We start from the raw sequence: 21,273 nt of genomic DNA on the forward strand, positions 1-21,273 counted from the left end.
AAGAAAAAAAAACTGAGCTCGGTCACAGTTACTTTGGATTTTCAGTTAGAAAAATCTGGAACATATAGGCAGAAGTTGTTTTCCTTGCTTAAGTTTACATTGAAGTCAGTCTTTAGTTAGCCCCATCCCTCTTTGGATTTGAGTCAAAATTCAGTTTGCTGGAAATATTTGGATAATGAAACAATAGATTATAGTTAGAGTGTCTATGGGGAGATGGACTCCAAAACAGGAATATTCAGAGGCTAAATATTTTACAATATTTTCTCACCCCCTCCCCCTCATTTTTCAACAAGCCTGCTGGGTCAATGACTTCCTGGAATATCTCCTTCTCAATACTTACTTGCTTTCCCAGGACATGCTTAAAAGCCACTCTTCCTTCAATTGCTGGAATGAACTTATTCTTCAACTGGCTTCCTCAGTCTACCAAAAGAGGAATCTTCTACAATCATTTCATCTCAAAAATTTTTTATACTTTAAGACCTATAAATGGATTGATTGAGTATCTTATTTACTTTAAATGGGATAGTCCTGTATTGAGTAAATTAGTAACTACACCCTTATATCCAATTGTCAGTCACAGTAGCTACCCTTGGGAATAGAAATAAACAGCAAGACCCCAAACAATTCCTGCCACCAAGGAACTTAATTCTAACTGGTGAAGCTAGGTAGAATTGAGGATAGAGTCCCAGGACTGGAGTTAAGAAGATCTGAGTTCAAATTTGATATCACTTACTACCTGTGTAAACTTGGAAGTGTCACTTTACCTCTATTTCAGATTTCTCATCTGTAAAATGGGGATAATAATACCACCTAACTTAATAGGTTATTATGAAGCATAAATGATATAATATTTTAAAGTGCTAAGAGCAGTGTCTGACACATCGTAGATGCTAGATACATATGAATTATTACCATCATTATCATAATTATTAATTAGGGAATGAATTCTATGTACAAAAAATTCATACAAGATAGAAATTTAAGTATTTAAAGGGGTAATTTATTGAAAGATTGCTCTGGTTTTAGAGGAAATGTAGGAAAGAAAAGAAATGTCAAACTAGAAAATGTAAGGTCAAGATATGATTTTAAAGGATTTTTCAATATTTGATTTATTTTTTAGAAGGGAAAGGTAATGATCTGACCTCAAGAAAGTTTACACAGTTCCATCAAAGCAGAGTTGGGATTCAATCAGAAACTTCATTCCTCCTAATATTGTGTCCTTACTGCATATTGTACAGAGACTTAGATATGGTTATATACCTGGGAATATTTAGACATGCCTTTGCATATCTACATATGAGGCTGGACTTTTCCTTTTAAAATGAATTGAATTAAATACCAAATCCATGTGACCTTCTCTGTCAGCCTTTAAGCTTCATGATTTAGGGTCTAATGGGCAAAGATTTGAGGATCTAATCCAAGTCAAACCATGCTGACTCAAAAGCTTAATGGCTATTTTAAATGGATGACAACTGTTCCTTCTGCCATGTGTAATGGGAATGTAAATTTTAAATGTCTTCCCTTCCCCTAGGCTAAATGCACCTGGAGCCTGGGGTGGGAGGCTTGTTTTTCAGTAGATACTTTTTTTTTTTTTAAAGCAATCAGGGTTAACTTGCTCAAGGTTACACGGCCAGTCATTTCTGGGTGTGGTGCTGAGTATCTGAGGCTGGGATTTGATCCAGGTCATCCCGACACTGGAGCCGGTGCTCTTACTCACTGAACCACCTGGCCACCCCTCAGTAGATACTTTTTGATTGGCCAGTGGGTCCAAAAGGTTGTTACATTCTCTGAGCCGGGAGAAGGCTATATAAGCCCTGACGTGTAGCTTTGTTTTGGGGCTCACTTTGAGAAGTGTTCTATGATTTGATCAGATGAAACTCTGGAAAGCCGTTGTCCAGAGCCCCCCCGGCTTTGAAACCCAGATGTTGTTTGGTATGGATGTAATGGTTAGACAGTTTGGAAAACTGTCTACTTGATCTGTTTCTCTGTCTTGATAATTCTGTCTGTACACTTTGAATTTTGGGGTGCTGACCTCTTTCCCCTGAACTAGGTAAATGATACATATCTGACTGATTAAAGTAAGCGTTTTAACCCATTTTGAGTTGCCTTCCTTTATCAAAGCAGATCCAAGAACCTGTGGTGGCAGCAAACCCTGAGGACGCTTGCGGTGCTTGCTGCTACACCAGGTTATGAGGTAGAGTTAGAGAAGATGGTTATTAATGACACTGATAATTATATTTTCGAGATCAAAAAGGACTGGTATAAGAGAGGGAAATGGGGAAATCAGAAAGTGGTAAAAATTCTTAGGTCACTATGCTACTCCTCTAGCATATAGTCATGGTATTCTTAGAAATAGCATGGAAAGAACAGAATCAAATAAAAGGGAACTTGAGTTAGCTGTGAAAAACCTCTGGGTACCTTCCTGTAATTTCATCTGAGAGGATGGATAGACTTGGACCAGTTAGTGACAAACTCTCAGAGTCAGAAATGACCTCAAAGTGATTCTTTTAAAGAAAAGATTGAATATTGGAATTAAAGCATCCCATACTAAAATGATATTTTTGGGGCAAGTAGAAGTCAGGTTTGGCTAACTACAGAAATAATGAAAGAAAGGATTGGCATCCACCAAAAGAGCATTTCACATGTTTATTACATGAAGTGGCAAGCAAGCCTAGTTTAAGCAGCAAGACATTGCAAAGGACAGAGAGAGGAAACGTACTATGAAAGTCAAATCACCACCATATTGACCACCATCTCCTATCAGATCCTAATGAGGACAGAACTGAACACTGAACCCAAGACCCATAGGAATAACATTATCATTCCTCCCCTTGCCATCAGCTACCAATTGCTTCTAGCACAGCTTCCACAGACATCATTAGTCAGAGAGATGGTTGCTGAATCAGGGATTAAGAGCCCTGGGAGGGGGAGCACAATCTTGACCACTAGCACAATACTGACCTCTAGTGCTGTTCCTACCCTTGCCCTCACAGTAATTACCTGAGAAAACAACTACTATGGAGAGTGGACAAGCTGCTTCTGCCAAACACCAGTTAACTATCGCACATGGGGGATACAAGTCAGCCCAACTGAAGCAGTAGAGTTCAAGAAAAGGGGAATGGGGGAAAGCAGTCTGCCAGTCAAACTAGATCATAGCCACTACCACCACATTTAATATTACCTCCTTTAGATCCAATGGAGAAAGTCTACAAACTTGAAACCAAGAACTGTGAGAACAGAAATCTTTCTAAACCCATGACCAGTGCCCATAGCCATTTTCTCAGCACACAGCCCCTTTCAAGGTGTAGCCTGGTGAATGCTCTTCTTCAAGATGCTACAGACATAGATACCAAAGACCCAGAAAAAGAAAGTTTTCACCAAAGTCCTTGGCAATGTCACATGACTCAGAATCAGAAATTATTATTATCATTTTATACTAGAAATGACATTAAAGATGAGACATTTCAGCTTGCAGAGGTAGGCCAGGAAACAATGGCCATGCACAGAGGCAGGCCAGGAGGAGGCCTGATCAACGAAGGGGGCAAGTCTTCCCACCAACCACAAGGGCCACTACCAGGCCTATCACCAAAGGGCTGGGACTGGAAAGAGCAAGGTAAGAATCAAATACAGGGCCATTGTCAGGGAAAGCAAATACTCCTGGGACTACCACTCCATAGCCCAGAAATTTAAAAAGTCCCTATCAGGACCTCCAAGGACTAGGATGGCAGAGTGAATCCCAGCTGCTCCAATACCCCCCACCCTGAAAACATAGTAATCATTGCCCCAGGGCAAAACCCTAAACAGTAAAAGCTTGGGAACCCTATAGGAAGGGCATTGCTAAAGCCCTGCCCCAAAAGGAGTAGAAAGCAGAGTACAAAGACTCTGGAGTCCTCCTATCCTCAGAGAGGGGAATCAAACTCAGAGGGAGACAATGTGGACTCCACAACCACAGCTGAAACACCAACAGGGAATGGGTCCCAAGCACAGAAAGCTCTCCAAGATGAGCTCAAAAGGAGCTTTGAAAACCAAAAGAGAGAGATAGAAGACAAAATGAAAAATTCTTTTCAAATCAAAATTGTAGAATAAGAAAAAACATCATAATGAAGAAAACAGCTCCTTAAAAAGAAAAATGTGGTATATGGAAAAGGAACTCCAAAAACTAACCAGGGGAAAAAATTGCTAAAAACTAGAATCAACCAAATTGAAGCAAATAAATCTATGAGGAACCAAGAATTAGGCAAACAAAACAACAAGAATGAAAAATTAGAAAAAGAGGTAAAATATCTCAATGGAAAAATAAGTGACCTGGAAAACAGATCCAGGAGAGATAATCTGAGAATCATAGGCCTACCAGAAAATCATGATGAAGAAATGAGCCTGGACAACATTCTCCAAGAGCTTATTAAGGAAAACTACCCTGAGATACTAGAACCCGAGGGTAAAATAGAAATCCAGAGAATCAACCGGACACCAACTGAAAGAGATCCCAAACTGAAAAGTCCTTGAAATGTTGTGGCCAAACTCAAGAACGACCAGGTAAAAAAGAAAATACTTCAAGTGGCCAGAAAGAAACAATTCAAATATCCCGGAAGCACCGTGAGGATCTCACAGGATTTGGCAGCCTCTACAAAGAAAGATCAGAGGCAGTAGAATACAATTTTATGCAAGGCAAAAGAGCTCAGGTTACAACCAAGGATCACCTACCCATCAAGACTGAGAATATTCTTTCAGGCAAAGAGATGGTCTTTCAACTATATAATAGATTTCCAGACCTTCCTGATTAAAAAACCAGTGCTCAATGGAAAATTCAACCTCCAAAAGGAGACGCAAGAGTGACATAGAAAGGTAAATAAGGAAAACACACACACACACACACACACACACTGTTATTTAATAAGAGTAAATTTTTTATAGACAAGTACAGTATAAATTACACAAAAATGACGATTAAAAAAATCTTATTAAGGGTTACAAAGGGACTGCAACAGAAGAAGAAGAATGAATGAAGTGGAAAGGGGTAAATTGTGCCACACAAAGAGGCATAAAAACACTATAGCAAAGGAAAAGAAAGGAGAGAAATGAGAATTATATGAGCTTTTCCTCTTTGGTTCTGGTGCAAGGAGGGAAAAATAAAACCAGCTAAGCACAGAACTCTATGGAGAAGAGATGCAAAATGTATCATAATAGAGGGAAAGAGGGGAGGGAGAGGAGCTTCACATGGGATCTATTCCTGTCACTCTTGGTTCAAAGAAGAAATAGCATACTTCTTAAGTATAAAAATATCCTACAGGAAGTAGGAGGGTGAAAAGGCTATGAAAGGGGGTGGTGATTAGTAGGGAGGGAAGATGTAAGGGAGAAGGGGAGGAAAAGGGAGGGGGGCTAAAAAGGCAATACTGAGGGAGGCAGTGGTCAAAAGGAAAACTATTAAAGAGGGAAGGGAGAAGGGGAGAAAAAATATAAGCATTAACAGGGGAGGGAATAGCAGGGAGGGAAAGAAACAGATAATAATCATAACTGTGAATGTGAATGGAATGAACTCTCCCATAAAACAGAGGCAGATAGCAGAATGGATTAAAAATCATAATCCTACAATATGCTGTTTACAAGAAAAGCATCTGAAACAGAGGGATACACACAGGGTATAGGTAAAAGGCTGGAGTAAAATGTATCATGCCTCAGCTAAGGTAAAAAATGAAAGGGTAGCAATCCTTATCTCAGATAAAGCAAAAGCAAAAATTTATCTAATTAAAAGAGATAAGGAAGGAAAATATATCCTGCTAAAAGGCACCATCTAGAATGAAGCAATATCATTACTTAACCTATATGCACCAAGTGGTATAGCATCAAAATTCCTAGAGGAGAAGGTAAGAGAAATAGAGGAAGAAATAAATGACAAAATTATACTAGTGGGAGACCTTTATCTCCCCATCTCTGAACTTGATAAATCCAAACTCAAAATAAACAAGAAAGAAGTTAAGGAGGTGAATAGTATTTTAGAGAGAGAATGTATGATAGATCTCTGGAGAAAACTGTATGGGGATAAAAAGGAATATACCTTCTTCTCAGCAGTACATGGCACATACACAAAAATCAACCATGTACTAGGACATATAAACCTCACAATTCAGTGCAGAAAGAAATAATGAATGCATCATTTTCAGATCATGATGCAATAAAAATCATATGCAATAAAGAGCCATGGAAAGACAGACTAAAAGCTAACTGGAAATTAAATGATTTACTCTTTTTTTTGCCTTTTGGAGGGAAATTGGGGTTAAGTAACTTGTCCAAGGTTACACGGCTAGTATTTTTGTGTGGGTGTTAAGTGTCTCAGGCCGGAATTGAACTGGGGTCCTCCTGACTACAGGGCCCACGCTTTACTCACTGCGCTACCTTGTCACCCCTATACAATTTAATCTTCAAGAATGAGTGGGTCATAGAAACAATCAGTAATTTCATTCAAGAGAATGACAACAATGAGGCAACATAACAAAATTTGCGGGATGCAGCAAAGGCAGTTCTTAGGGGAAGTTTTATATCCCTGAGTGCATACATGAGTAAATTAGAGAAAAGAGAGGTCAATGGATTGGGCATGCAATTGAAAAAGCTAGGAAAAAAAACAAATTGAAAATAAACTATTAAATACTAAATTAGAAATACTGGAAACCAAAGGAGAGATTAACAAAATTGAAATTAAGAAAAATATATTGAATTAATAAATAAAACTAACAGCTAATTAAAAAAAACAGTAAAATTGATAGGCCCTTAGTCAATATGATAAAAAAAAAGAAAGAAGAAAACCAAGTTATGTGTATCAAAAATGGAAAAGTTGAACCTACCTCCAATGAAGAGGAAATTAAAACAATGATTAGGAATTATTTTTCTGAGTTTATGCACATAAATTTGACAATCTTAGTGAAGTGGATGGATACTTACAAAAATGTAAGTTGACCAAATTAACTGAAGATGAAGTAAATTACTTAAATAACCCCATCTCAGAGAAAGAAATTGAACAAGCCATCAGCCAACTCCCTAGGAAAAAATCTCCAAGTCCAGTTGTATTTACTAGTGAATTCTATCAAACATTTAAAGAACAAATGATTCCAATACTCTACAAACTATTTGGGAAAATTATTGAAGAAGGATTCCTATCACATTCTTTTTATGACACAAATATGGTACTGATACCTAAATCAGGAAGAGATAAACTAGAAATAGACCCATCTCCCTCATGAATATAGATGCCAAAATTTTAAATAAAATATTAGCAAAAAGACTACAGTCACTTACCACAAGAATAATACACTTTGTTCAGATAGGATTTATTCCAGGAATGCCAGAATGGTTTAATATTAGGAAAACCATCTATATAATCGATATCAACAATAAAAGTAGCAAAAAACCACGTGATTATCTTAATAGATACAGAAAAGTCTTTTGACAAAATACAACATCCATTCCTATTAAAAGCACTAGAAAGTATAGGAATAAATGGAGCTTTCCTTAAAATAATAGGTAGCATCTATCTAACGCCATCAGGAAGTATTATATGTAATGGGGAGAAGATAGAAGCATTCCCCATAAGATCAGGGGCCAAACAAGGGTGTCTACTATCACCCCTCTTATTCAATCTGGTACTAGAAATATTAGCAGTAGCAATTAGAGAAGAAAAAGAAATCAAAGGAATCAAGTTAGGCAAAGAAGAGACCAAGCTATCACTCTTTGCAGATGATATGATGATGTACTTAGAGAATCCTAGAGAATTGAGTAAAAAAAAACTACTTGAGACAATACTAAATTTGCCAAGGTTGCAGGATATAAAATGAACCCACATAAATCCTTGGTATTCCTGTATATTTCTCATGACATACAACAGCAAGAGATAGAAAGAGAAATTCCATTTAAAGTTACTGTAGACATTATAAAATAATTGGGCATCTACCTGCCAAAACAAACCCAAGGCCTATATGAACACAACTTCAAAACAATTTTCAAACAAATAAAGTCAAATCTAACCAATTAGAAAGACACCAATTAGTCATGGCTGGGTCTAGCTTATACAATAAAAATGACTATTTTTCCTAAATTAAATTATATGTTTACTGCCATAGCAATCAGTTTACCCAAAAACTACCTTATAGAGCTAGAAAAAATACTAACAAAATTCATTTGGAAGAACAAACGGTCCAGCATATCAAGGGAATTAATGAAAAGAAATGATAAGGATGGTGGACTAGCTATACCAGATTTTAATCTGTGTCATAAAGCAGTAGTCCTCAAATAATAGAATAGTGGATCGATGGAATAGATTGGGTACACGAGACTCCGCAGTCAATGACTATAGTAATCTACTGTTTGATAAGACTTTGATAAAACAAGGACACCATTGTTTCACCCCTGATCTTTTGGGGAATGCTTCTATCTTCTCCCCATTACATATAATACTTGCTGATGGCATTAAATAGATGCTACCTATTATTGTAAGGAAAGATCCATTTATTCCTATACTTTCTAGTGTTTTTAATAGGAATGGATGTTGTTGTATTTTGTCAAAAGACTTATCAGACTCAAAGACCCCACTTTTTGGTATAAGAACTCACTATTTGACAACAACTGCTGGGAAAACTGGAATATAGTGTGGCAGAAACTGGGCATAGACCATTATCTAACATCATATACCAAAATCAATTCTAAATTGGTACATGATCTAGGTATAAATACGGATACTGTAAGCAATCTGGAAAAGCAAGGAATAGTTTACTTGTCAGATTTGTGGAGAGGGGAAGACATTATGATCAAACAAGTATTAGAGGGCATTATAAAATGCAAAATGGATAATTTTGATTACATTAAATTGAAAAGCTTGTTTACAAACAAAACCAATGTAACCAGGATTAGGAGAGAAGTAGAAAATGGGCAAGAATTTTCACAATGTATGTCATTGATAAAGGACTCATTTCTAAAATATACAGATAATCCAGTCAAATCTATAAGAATCCAAGTTATTCCCCAATTGATAAAAGCAAAAAAGATATGAACAGGCAGTTTTGAGAGGAAGACATTAAAGATATTAATAAGCATATGAAAAAATGCTCTAAATCACTATTGATTGGAGAAATACAAATCAAAACAACTCCGAGTTACCACATCTCAGGAGTCTGATTGGCTAAGATGACAAAAGAGGAAAATGACAAATGCTGGAGAGGATGTGGACAAATTGGAACACCAATGCATTGGTGGTGGAGTTGTGAACTGATCCAACCATTCTAGGGAGCAATCTGGAATCATGCCCAAAGGATATAAATAATTTCATATCCTTTGAGCCAGCAATACTGCTTCTAGTGTTGTATCCCAAAGAGATCACAGAAGTGGGAAAAATACCCATATGTACAAAAATATTTATAGCTGCTCTTTTTGTGGTAGCAAAGAATTGAAAATTAAAGGGGTGCCCATCAATTGGGGAATGCCTGAACAAGTTGTGGTATATGCATATTATGGAATAGTATTGTGCAATAAGAAATGAGAAGCAGATGGACTTCATATTTACTTCGAGAGGCTTATACGAACTGATGCTGAGTGAGAAGAGTAGAGGCAGGAATACTTTGTACACAATTACAGACACAATGTATGTGTGAGGGCCAACTTTGATAAACTGGACTCTTCTCAGAAATGCAGAGTCTTAAGTCAAACACAAAACACTCATGAAGGAGAGAGATTTTTACATCCAAAGAGAGAACTGAGTTTGAAACTAGATTGAAGCAAGCTACCTTCTCTTTTTCTTTTTCTTGTTTGGTTTTCTTTCCTCTTTCCCATTCATCATTCCATCTGATGCAATCTTTCTTTATAACCTGACTATTGCCTCATGTGAAAGTATTTGCAGATACTATACTTGATTGTATGCCTCTATGAGCAGGGGGGAAGGGGGAGAGAGAAGATTTGAATCTCAAGGAATTGTTGTAATGAATCTTGTAAACTAAAAGTAAACAAATTAATAAAGACCAAAAAAAAAAAAGAAGAAGAGATGTTTCCATCTGCTTTGCCAATCTATCCAAAGGGCCATGGGACTTTTCTTGTCTTCCGTATTAGATTTCTTCTCCATTAAAATGTGAGCTTCTTGGGAGCAGGTACTATTCCTTTTTTTTATCTTCAGTTTTTAGGAAAGAACTTTGCACATACTAAATGCTTAATAAATGTTTAATCCATTCACTCATTTATTCATTCATCCTCATTGTGTTTAAAAGCAAAATGTCTCTATTATAGGCAATGTATCTTTCTTTTTTGTAGAAAAATACTCAATCTTCAAGAGCTTTTTAAATATTGAAGAAATCCTTGACTTGTGGAACATACAAATAAAATTAAAATTGGTTTTCAGAGTTTAATTTCAATGTTATATTTTTAAATTTTTTTTCCACCAACAAATACATATTCCAACTGTTCCATATGGTTGGAGAGGTCTTCCAGGCCATAGATCATGCATGTTCTCAAGTGATTTTTTTTTGAAGAAGCTTGTCCTCTCTTCATAGTAGTTGCTTTCTCAAGTGATTACTATGAGGCCAAGGGTGGGAAAAGCACTAGTGGTCAGGATTGTGCTCTCCCTCCCAGGGCTCTTGATCCCCAACTCAGCAACCATCTCTCTCACTAATGATGGCTGCGGAAGCTGTGCTAGAAACAACTGGTAGCTGATGGCAGGGGGAGAAATGGTAATGCTGTTCCTATGGCTCTTGGGTTCGGTGTTCAAGGCTGTCCTCACTAGGATCTGATGGGAGATAGTGATCAATATGGTGGTGATTTGACTTTTATAGTACAAGTTTTCTCTCTCTGTCCTTTGCAGTGACTTGCTGCTTCAGCTAGGCTTGTTTGCCACTTCATATATTAAACACATGAAATGCTCTTTTGGTGGATGCAAATCCTTTCATTCCTTATTTATGTAGTTACCTAAACCTGACTTCCACTTGCTCCCAAAGTATCATTTCCCTATGAGATTTTTTTGACCTCCTGTGGGAGGTCATCAGGATGGAGAATCAACCCCCAAGGATTTATTTTATCTGTGGTTTTCTGAGTCACATGATAGAATAGGGCCCATTCTTGAAGATAGAATGGAGAAAGGCATTAGGTCTATGCAATGTTGATGGGGATTTGAAGATCTTTCCTGCCCCTTGTAAGGGCAAGCAAGCAGATACTTAGAGCTTTGTTTCAAGTACAGCCTTGCTCTTGACTATATCAAGTCTTTGATAAGAAACAGAACTTCTGAATCCCAGTGGGAGGAACTTGCTGATGCAGCAGGAAGGGGCAGAACAGGGAGGAGCTAATGACCAGAATAAAAACTGAGCACAAGCTGAGCAAGAGCCAGAACTGCGGGGAACAAACAGCATGGAGACTGAGCAGCTACTGTGAGTGAGAGAAGGGCATTCTTGATTAACAAAGTCTGTTTTGATTTGAAGGCCTGATGATGGGAAGGTTTGGGAAGGCTTGGGAATGTTGGTGTTTCCTGCATTGGTTATGTGTACCAACTTTGTGGTTACTGTAATGAGTCTGGCTTTCTAGTTTTGGGATTCAGTTTTCTGGTGTTTGAATAAATGCTTTGATTCTGTATTACATGTGGAGAGGCTGTTACCTCTTGTGATTCACAACTATACCAGCATATTCATAGCTGCTGTGGACACTGTGAATATCACATTGGTGTTATAGTCTAATAGCATTTTACTGCTTACCTGTGCATGGAATATTCACAAACTGAATCTCAACTCCATATTTAAATTGGATAGAGTCCTACAAATGCCTGCCAAATGAGCTATGTTATGACATGTTAGAAAAGTACTTTTGTAAGATGGTGTGTAAATACAGAAACACATATGAATATACACATATGCATAGAAACATGTGTGTACATATACACAGACATATATGACACATGTCTATATAAATATGTGTATACACATGTAGCATATGCTTATGTACAATGCATTGTGCAAAAGTGCATATTCTGTGTAAACTTATCTATAATGCAATAGAGCTATTTGTACACATGCACACACATGTGTGTTCATATGCACAATATGCATCTACACATGTGTACGTTCTTGCATGCACAAGATATACACATATGTGACACAGAGACAGCCTACACATACACACATGTGTATGTGTGTGCATGCGCGTGTATATATTGCACTTGTACACAAAGGAATTTTAATTACTTGCTCAGGTCCCACAAATAGTGAGGAGGATTTGAACACAGCCCTCTACTGACTCCAAATCCAGAGCCTCTTCTAATGTCCCCAATAACTATTACTGTTACTACTACTACTACTACTATTGCTGCTGCTGCTGCTACTGCTGTTGCTACTGCTACTGCTACAAATATTGCATACTTAATTGTGTTAGAAGGATGAGAACTAAGTGTCATGGAGTAGGGAATCTAAGTAAGCTACTATTGTCTATAATCACAAAAGAAATTTTGACTGTCTCTAATTTACTTATCCTTTTGTTATCACTTAGTATTACTTGCCCTGCTACAAGAGTTTTACCTTTAGTATTACATGTAGCTTAGGTGATTAGTTTTAGATGACTATACATTCCCTGATCTCAGAGTAAGAGAGATGACTGAGAGACAGTAATATCTTTTTTTAAATAAATCAGATGGGGATTTAAGTATACCATACATAATTAAGAGTATGATACATTTTTATTATTCAAAACAATCAGTCCTTAATTCTCTCTCTAAATGTAAAACCACATGCTTTATTGTTTCTCAATAAATCAAGAGGGATGTCAAAGTCATATGACCATCCAGGTTCAGAAGAATACTTCCAAATATTCCCTCAGTAGAACGAGTCCCTAAAGTCTTTATGAGTAATTCATGCTAATCCTAGATGGCATTTACTGAATATTTGCTGAATATCTTTCAGCTTTTCAGGCCCTTTACATATGTCTTTTTTTAGACTTTCTAAATACCCAGTGATTTAGTGAACAAAGCAGTACAATTATTATTATTCTAACCTCCTTTTACTGATAAGTAAAATAAGAAATAGAAAAGTTAAATGACTGAACCAAGGTCACATAATTAGTGAGTGTTAGAAACAAGATTTAAAACCAGGTCAAACAGCTCAGCATCTCCTCTACCACAGTGTATTTAATTGGCATAATTACATACTATTTTTGTTCCTCCAGAGTGGAAAGTAGATATGAAGAAATGAATTTTAATATTGACTATGGAATTTGCCAGTTTAGCTCACTCAGAAGGAAATAGGGCATGGAGATGGAGGGGTTGGGAATGGGAGATAAGGATGAGGCAAATCTGTGATTTTTCAGTCAGGAACTTGCTGTGTGGGAATTCTCCCTACACACCCAGCTCAAGTACTCTTTTCTTCTTTCTAGTGTGAGTAATAGAGAGGGAACCTCCCTGAGAAGGTTAAATTACTCCCCCAGGAGGGCATTTTTAGTATGTGTCAGAGGAGATATTTGAACCTAGTTCTTTCTGACTCTAGAGATGGCCCCCATTCTGCTTAAATTTACTGTATTTTCATTCAACCTGCTTATAAAATAATTAATGGAATAGCTGTGCAAGCCAATTGTTGAGAATGGAAAGGACCCCTTGTGAGACATTCCCTTCATGAGGCCTCTGTTCTCCATTCCCAGCGTGTCTACTTTTTATTATGAACCTCAATACACATGTTAATCTTCTGAAGGGAAAAAAAAAAAAAACGTCTGTCTCATGCAGGAATATTCCCACCCAACAAAATAATGTAGACTTTGAAAGGATTAAAATAAACAAACATGAACATTGGAGAAGTATTAATATAAGATGTGTTCTAAATAAAACCAGTGGATTGGAAACCAGGATACAGACTTTCAAAGTACAAATTTTCTAGATAGAGTAAATGAAACTTGAATAGAAAGGAAAAAAAGTCCTTAGTATTTTAAGGAAAAAATAATGAGTGGGTTCTTTCAGAAAAAGAGAAAGAATGATATAATATTACTTGTACACTGAAAGATTTGTGTCCCCTTTCCCTCTCTTTTTTCCCACTTTTGTACCATTTGTTCAACTTAGAGATGAGATGTACCCAAATAAATATGAATTGTGATCCCATTCAATTTGAGCTCCACCGGCTTCTACCCAGAAAACTGATTAACTTGACCACTGTTTAAAAGTTGTCTTAATTGGTTTTGGGCAGGGGCCCTCTGCCTATGGAGTTCAAAGACAGAAGCCTTAGAAGTTCTTTTTTTAATCTTTATGGAATACAGAAAATCAAATTAAAATCACAGGGTCTTGACAACTATTTTAGATAACTTTTCTAGAAGAAAGTGCTATTTTTCATTTGCAATTATCAGGAAAGTTGGATGTTCTCTGGATTTTTTTATGTCATTCACAATGACCCCTTGGGTCTTTCATAGCTTAGGGCCATTTAAAAAAATAGAATAATTTCTGGCTAAAAAAATAACAAATTTTTGCTTACCATACTTGCTAAGAAGGATAGCATAGTAATTATTGTTTCAATGTCAAGGATGGGCTGTAATTAAGAAAATATTTTGACTTATCTATTTGTGACTCATCCAAACCACAATGTTAGTTCAGCTATCTTCTGATTATAAGGTTAACCCTCTTCCAATCATTCCATGATCCATCCGCCATGCTCAGTTATCATTTTTTCATAATCAGTCAGCTAAAGACTATTTATTACATACCTACTAGGTTCCGGGCACTGTATTAAGTTCTGGGAATATAATGGAAGACAAGGGATACAACATATAAATTATTATGAAATCAACAACATGTACAGGATAAGGTAGGGGTAATCTCAGAGAGAAGGCATTAAGATTCAAAAGAACAGGGGAAAGCTTCTAGCAGAATATGGAACTTTAAGACTTGAAGGAACATAGGAAAATTAGAAAAGCAGATAAGGAAGAAGACTGTTCGATTCATAAGGTACAGCTGTTGAATGTTCTCATTCAGGAGATGGAGTGCCCTGTGTGAGGAACAATAAAAAAGTTAGTGTCGCTGGATTAAAAGAAATATGTGAAAGACATAAAAAAAAATCTGGGAAGGTAGGAAGGAACCAAATCCCGTGGAGCTTTTAAATCCAAAGAGAAGATTTTATTCATTATTTATTTATTTATTTATTTTATTTATTTGAGATAATAAGAAGTCACTGAATTCTATTGAATTAGGACTGGTGCGTGACATGTTCAGACTTATTTCGAAAGATCATTTTAAAACATGAGTGGAAGATAGACTGGAGTGGGAAGAGATTTGAGGAAGAGAGTCCAAGAAGCAGTCTATTGTAACAGTTCAGGCATGAGATGATGAGCCTGTTTCAATATGTTTGCACTGTCAGCACAGAGAAGGGAATACATACTAGAAATGTTTCAAAAGTTGAAAGGAAAAACTTGAGCACCAATTGGATATAGGGATGTGTGAAAGAGAAGGATGAGGTGAACATAATATCTAGCTATAATGTTTAAAAGTCAAGATGTCTAAAAGGTGTTTGAAGACACAAAACTCGAGGTCTGGACTGAGGTTAGAGCTAGATAAGGACATCTGAAAGTCATTTGCATGGAGATGATCATTAAAACCATGAAAGCTGATGAAGGCATTAAGTTAAATTTTATGGAGGAAGAAGAAAAGAGAGCCCATGATAGAGCCTTGGGGAACTTCCCCTGTTAGCAGTCATAATGCAGATAAAGATCAAGAAAAGGAGACAGAGGGAAGGAAATATTTATGAACATGAAAAGAGAAATTATTGTGAAGATGATCATAATCAAAAATGTCAGAGGATGTGGAAAGGTAGAAAAAGATGAGAATTAAGAAGAGATCATCAATAACTTTGAAATACCAATTATCATTGAATGATTATATTGCAAGCCACGCCGAAAAATTGAGAAAGTGAAAGGAAAAGAAGCAGAGACTTCTATTGTTGACAATGTTCTCAAAGAGTTTCAGCAGAATAAAGAAAGGAAGGAAGGAATATGGAGAGGAGGGAAAAAAGAAATAGGAAAAAAAGAGGAGAGATAATGGACTGGTGGGGATGAATGGATAAGCCAAGGGTTCTTTGAGGCTGGTGAAAACATGGACATGCTTTAACAGAGATGCAGCTAGAAGATAAGGTGATTGAAGAAAAGTTTAAGAGGAAATCTGTTGGAGCTAATAAGATGGATGAGAGTGTGCATGTACAGGGATTTTCCTTGGCAAAGAGAAGGGTCACCTTTTCATGCAAAACAGCATTTAATCAAAGCATAGTGACAGAAAGCATCTGAGTGATTTTAGATGAGTAGCAGGGGGGAAGAGGAAGCCCTTAGTGAAAAGCCTCTATTTTTTGTTTTTAATGAAATAGAAAGCAATGTTTTAAACTAAAAGTATTTGGGGAGACAGAGTTTTTGATTTAAGAAGGAATAAAAAGATAAAAAAAACCAAAATGGTGAGTAGGATAGGAATATTTTTTTGGAGGGGGGTGAAAGACTGATTTGAAGATAATTGTAGATTTGTAGGCTAACACACCTTGTAAGTCACTGAATTACAGATATTAAATGATTTTATTAAAATGCATTAAGTGTCAAATAAGGCTTTTGAATTCATGTCTTCTACATCTGTTTGGGTCTTTTATTTATGATCTAATGCTATTGCCCAACAACAGCCTATCTTCTGGACAAAGAAGGACAGGTTGGGGGAAAAAATAACCATTTATATAGCAACTATGCATTAATCACTGTGCTAATATCTTAACTTATATTATCTCATTTGATCCTGACAATAACCTTGGGAGGTAGGTGCTATTATTATCCCCATTTTACATTGAAAAAGTTGAGGTAAGCAGAGGTTTTGTGACTTTCCCAGAGTTGCAGACTTACTAAGCATCTGAGGCTAGATCTGAAGGTATGTCTTCGTGACCCTAATCAATGTACCCAGATATCATTTAAATATTAATCGCCATATAGGCAGAGATTATATTCTAATTCTTAGCCATTAGGGCATTGTTTTATGAATGTTTCCTCCTTAGTAAATTTTGTTAAGGTACAAACTTTTTTGAACATCCTATATGAACTATTTTTTTAAGCAATCAAGGTTAAGTAACTTGCTCAAGGTTACATGGCCAGTTATTTCTGGGTGTGGTGCTGAGTGTCTGAGCCCGGGATTCGATCTCCACGTCATCCCAACACTGGAGCCAGTGCTCTTACTCGCTGAGACACCTGGCCGCCCCTTCCTATATGAACTTTAGGGACACTTATTTTAACTTTCACTCCCACTTGCATTTTTTTAATTAAAAAATATTCTTATTTTTTCTCTCTTTTTTATTTTTTAGTTTATATCATTCATTTCCAAAAGATATTGCATTACAAAATTTCTCCCCATTTTCCCCTACCCACCACCCCAAAATAGCAATCCCAATGATTATCCCTTCCCCCAATCTGTTTTTTCCCATATCTTCCCCCATTCCCTCTCCTACTTTCCAGTAGGGCATGGTGGATCTCTATGGCCCAGTGCCTGTATAGCTTATTTCCCAGTTATATGTAAAATAATAATAATAAAAATAATAATAAATTTTTGAATATTTGATTTTAAAATTTTGAATTCCAGATTCTTTCCCTTTTTCCCTCATTAACGACCCTTACTGGGAAGACAAACAATTCAACATCAGCTGTACATGTGCAGCTATGCAAAATATTTCCATAGAGGATATATTGTGAAAGGCTTACTATATTTCCCTCTATCCTATCCCACTCCCCACTTGTGCTATTCTCTACTTTGATCCTGTCCCTTTTCAAAAGTGAGAGCTTCCAAATTCCCTCCCCCCCCCCAAAAGCCTGCCCTCTCTTCCATTATTCCCCTACTGCCCTACTCTCCTGTAGGACTAGATACCCTATTTAGTGTGTATGTCATTCCCTTCCTAAGCCAAATTCAGTAAGAATAATGATGATTCATTCCCTTTTGCCTTCCTGTTCTTCCCCTCCATGGTAACAGTTTTCCCTTGCCTCTTCTATATGAGAAAATTTAACCCATTCTGTCTCTCCCCAACACCTCTCATTATATTACTCTCTCACCTATTAATTTAACCATTTAAGTATTATCCCTTTCTATTCAATTGGTCCTGGGTCCTCTGTCTATATATACCTGTACACATACACACATATGTATTCACATACACATATAAGCTCCTATATAGACATATATATGTATGCATACATTCATATATATGTATAAAATTTCTATTGTCTTCAACTATTCTCATACTGAGAAAAGTTTCATAAGTTACAATTATTGTTTTCCATGTAGGAATGTAAATATTTCAACTTAGAAAAGTTCCTTATGATTTCTTTTCCCTGTTTATCTTCTAATGCTTTTTTTGCTTCTTGTATCTAAGTGTCAAATTTTCTATTCGACTCTGCTTTTTCATCAAAAATGCTTGAAAGTCATCTTTTCCATTGAATTAACATATTTTCCCCTGAAACATGATATTCAGTTTTTCTGGGTAGGTGATTCTTGTTTTTAATCCCAGCTTCTTTGCCCTTGTTAATATCATATTTCAAGCCCTTGGATCCCTCAGTGTAGAAGCTGCCAGATCCTGTGTTATCCTGAGGAAGTTTGCAAAATATTCAAAATATTTCTTCCTGGATGCTTGTAATATTTTCCTCTTCATCTGGGAACTTTGGAACCTGAGTATAACATTTCCAGAAGCTTTCTTTTTGGAATCTTTTTCAGGAGGTGTTTGGTGGATTCTTTCAACCTCTATTTTGCCCTCTGGTTCTAAAATCAGGGCAGTTTTCCTTGAGAATTTCTTGAATGATTATTTCTAGGTTCTTTTATTGATTATGGCTTTCAGGTAGTGGAATAGTTGTTAAATTATCTCTTCTGGATCTATTTTCCATACCACTGGTTTTCCCAAAGAGATATTTCAAATTACCTCCTATTTTTTCATTTCTTTGGATCTGTTTAATTGTATCTTAATTTCTCATAAAGTCACTAGCTTCCATTTCCTCCAGTCTATTTCTGAAGGAATGATTCTTTTCAGTGAGGTTTTTAGACTCTTTTTCCATCTGGAAATTTCAGGTTTTTAAGGCATTCTTCTCCTCATTGCCTCTTTGAGCCTCTTTTGCCATTTGAGTTAGTCTATTTTTAAGTTGTTATTTTCCTCAATTAGCATATTGACTCTCATTTTGTAATTTTCTTGCACTGTTCTCATTTCTCTTCCCAGTTTTTCCTCCACTTCTCTTATTTGGTTTTCAAAATATTTTTTAATCTCCTCTATGGCTTGTAAGCAGCTCATATTTTTTCTTAGAAGATTTTGGTACAGAAGTTCTGATTTTTCTGTCTTCTTCCCATTCCAGAATTTGATCATTTTTGTCCCCAAAGTAGTAAGCTAAAGTCAGATTGCTGTGCTTGCTTTACTTACTTTGCTTTCTCATGTTGCCACTGAATTATTTGACTTGTGAGCTTTTTGCCACAGTAGATCTCTTCTACCAGAGGTAGGAGCTTGTTCCTAATTGCTGGGGTTTTCTCAGCTGCTAGAGTTATTAGATGGATGCCCTTTCTGAAGCCTCCACACACTATGGCAACTGCTCACACACCCCAGGACCTCCACCATAGACAGTGATCCAGATCCAAGGTTAAAGGAAGAGTGGTTACCCTTCCCACTTTTTTTCTTGGTCCCCCTACAATCTGAAGCCTAGAGCTCTGAAGTAGCCACATGTTGGAGGCTGTACGACCACTGTACCTCAGCCACTTCTCCCTCCAGGTGGTAAAGGCTGGATCACATTTCGGAGTTCCATATTCCCAAAGTCCACTCTGCCCTGACCTCTCACTTTGTCCTTATCATCAATGAGTTGATAATTCTGGAAATCCCCACAAGTGCTAGTGACCTGAAGTCCATCCAGCCAAGGGGCTGTTTGTGTCCACCTTGAGGCTAAAACCTCCAACTCATACAGGGCTGGGCTCAGCTCCCAGAGAGCTGTGCTGGCCCCTTCCTGCCAGCTTGCCAGACTGGATTCAGCAGGGAGTTAACTTCTCTCTGTAATTTTTTTTTGTGTGTTTTGTAGCTCCAAAGGCTTTTTAGAGTCATTTTTTTACATGAATTGGAGGAAGTGGGAGTGGTAGCCTCATGGAAGTCCTGTTTCTACTCCATCTTGACCCTGCCCACTCCCACTTGATATTGATTCCAAAAGGATTGCTGAATTCAATGTCCCCTTGGACTTCTAGGAGTAACACTAAGCATTTGTACAGTTATCTTTTATGAAGCTACTAGTTTTTGCCCCATTTTGGGTATATTCTTCCCAACCATAAGTTATAAGTGCCAGTCAATATCTCTTCTTTATTATTAATTACCTACTCACTAGCTTCCCACTACCAATTTAATAATTTAATATAAGATATCTTTTTAAAATTACTTAGAAGTTAGTAGATGACCATAAATTTAAAAAAAATAAAAAAAACATTTTTCCAAAAATTCAGGGCAAACTCTTATGTAAATTAAATTATCTTGACTCCTGGGGAGAGAGTGCTAAGAATTAATGATGTTGTTCAAAAGGATTCTCCGGGTTAAGGACAGTTTTGGACATATTCTACTAGTTGGACATGTCACTTTCCTTTGGTAGAACATCAGATCCTTGTTGCCATCAATGTATATCTGTGTTGGGTCAAGTTCACTCATCACTGAGCTCAGCTGTCACCATGCCTTAGAGTGTACACACATCATTAAATCAATCTTATTTTGACATTTTGAAGTCTAACAAGACCCCATGTAAAAGAGATAAAGAACAAATAAAAGCCAGTACCATGCTAGATGTAAATATGCTTAGGTACACAGATGATTACTAGCATCATGAAATGAAAGAGCAGGCAAACATGTGCCAATAACTTTGTTCATATGGAACTTTAAAGCTGGTTTTTCTCCTAGGTCAAGCACAGCATGAGGGTGGGGAGGAACTGAATTTTTCTGGTTCATGCCTTTTGAATGCACACTCCTCTCCATAAATCAAAGTGATCCCCATTAACACACTTTAAATGCAAAGTAAAGAGCCAGAAAATCTCATTACTATGCTTAAAAGTCTGCATTTGGAATTGTACCAGATAGAGTCCACTTCACATGCTGTCAAGGACTGGACTTGCATTGGCCAGTCCCTTATTGCACTCTCCCAGAATCATTCCTTTCTTTATCAGAATACAGTGAAATTGTTCCTTCAATTTTCCCTCATTTGCACCTTAAAAATTAACTTAATTTCTTTTTTTTGCCTGTAACTTTTATTTATTGACTTAATTCTCCACATTCATTTTTATAAGATTTT

At 36.8% G+C, this 21,273-nt stretch overlaps 1 pseudogene; it reads left to right on the top strand.

The window, feature by feature from the left end:
* The first annotated feature begins 3,195 nt into the window (after window positions 1–3,195).
* Window positions 3,196–21,273, top strand: part of LOC138172100 (ribonuclease H1-like) — a 98,416-nt pseudogene continuing 80,338 nt past the window's right edge.

The sequence above is a fragment of the Petaurus breviceps genome, unplaced genomic scaffold, assembly GCF_028583685.1.
Source record: "Petaurus breviceps papuanus isolate PSGF00001 unplaced genomic scaffold, PetGlider_PUasm1.0 490, whole genome shotgun sequence".
NCBI classification, from domain to species: Eukaryota; Metazoa; Chordata; class Mammalia; order Diprotodontia; family Petauridae; genus Petaurus; species Petaurus breviceps.